The sequence below is a fragment of the Microtus ochrogaster genome, unplaced genomic scaffold, assembly GCF_000317375.1.
Source record: "Microtus ochrogaster isolate Prairie Vole_2 unplaced genomic scaffold, MicOch1.0 UNK99, whole genome shotgun sequence".
NCBI lineage: Eukaryota > Metazoa > Chordata > Mammalia > Rodentia > Cricetidae > Microtus > Microtus ochrogaster.
In genome coordinates this window covers 777,297-779,013 of record NW_004949197.1, presented here as the reverse complement: position 1 = coordinate 779,013, position 1,717 = coordinate 777,297, and positions in this window count along the sequence as shown.

Here is a 1,717-nt window from a genome sequence, read left to right as displayed (position 1 = left end):
GTTTCATTGATTTTTATCTCTTGTTTTCTGCCTTCCATCTCTCCTCTATCTACTTCCTTCCTTGTGCTGCTTGTGGGTGTAATCTTTCCCGAGGGTTTTATGTTTTATTGTTTTTGAGAAAGACTCTCACCCTAGTCCAGACTGCGGTTACTCTGGCTAGAACCTCCCACACTGTGGGACAGGGCAAGAGTGAGCATCCTTCCTTGTTCCTTCTTTTAAGAATTGTGCAATATTTTTAATCAAAAAGGAAGAATTAAAGAAAATAGTAAGCCGGGCAGAGGTAGCACATGCCTTTAATCCCAGCACTTGAGAGGCAGAGGCAGGTGGATCTTTGTGAGTTTGAGATCTCTGGTCTATAGAGCGAGTTCCAGGACAGGCTTCAAAGCTACAGAGAAGCCTATCTCGAAAAATCAAAAGGAAAAGAAAAAGAAAAAAAAAAGAAGAAGAAGATTGTCTGCAGGAAGTGGAAACAGTGGCATACATGCCTGCGAGGGTTAAACACAGAAGGAGCAGGAGCATCACTATAACCCAGGCAAGTCATCTTGTCTCTGACGATGACCACAGCAATGACGGAGTAAGAGAAGAGAAGGTGAGGAGCGGAAGGAGAGGGGAAGGATGGAAGGGAAGAGAAAAATAATTTGTAAGGATGATGGTGAAAACCAACTCCCTTTTCTGGGGGTGGGGCAAGACAGAGCCCATCTATGTAGCCCTCGCTGTCCTAGAATTCTATGTGTAGACCAGGCTAGCCTCAAACTCACGGAGATCCACCTGCCTCTGCCTCCTTAGTGCTGGGATTGAAGGTGGGGGACACCACCGCCCAGCCTGCATGCATACTGAAAAGTTTCTGCACCCCATAAACCTCTCCGCTGATGCAATAATCCAAATCTGATCAAATCAAACAGGATCAGAAAAAGCCCAGGTTTAATGGATACCAACGCTCTCAGTGGCCTTTCAGCCCCCCAAAGAGGAGCCAGGGATGGGAAGGAAGACCAGAAAACCATGCGTTTGTTCTCTGTGAGAGTGAACTTGAGCCTCTCTGGGGGGCGGGGGTCACTGTTTGGCTGGCTTTCTCAGAGGTGGAGTCTGGACTGCGGCAACTCCTTGGGGAGGGGGGCCGGCGTGAGGCTTCCACCCAAAAATTCCAGACTATTAGATATATGGATGCCAGTGGCTGAGGTGAAGTTTCCACCCAAACACACACGTTTGTAAAAAGTCAGTCGGTTGTGTGTGTGTCTGAGTGTAAGCACTTGTATGTGTGCACATGTTTGTAGCTGTATCCACACCCTGGAGGCCAGAAGACATTGCTGTCCTCTTCTGTTGCTTCTGCTTACCCTTATCTCCCTCTCTCCCTAACCTGAGGCTTGCCTCTTCTTGGCTAGTTTGGAAGCCAGCAAGTCACAGGGATCCTCCTGCTCCTACCACCCACTCCTCTGGAGCTGGGGTTACAGCCATGAGCAGATGTCTGTTCATTACAAGGTGTTGGGTTCCAGACTCTATTCCTTAGGACTGTACAACGGACACCACTAAGACAGCTCCTAGCCTCCTGTGTACATTTTGATATTAAGAAATAGGCTGGGCCGGGCGGTGGTGGCGCACGCCTTTAATCCCAGCACTCGGGAGGCAGAGGTAGGCGGATCTCTGTGAGTTCGAGACCGGCCTGGTCTATAGAGCTAGTTCCAGGACAGGCTCCAAAGCCGCAGAGAAACCCTGTCTCGAA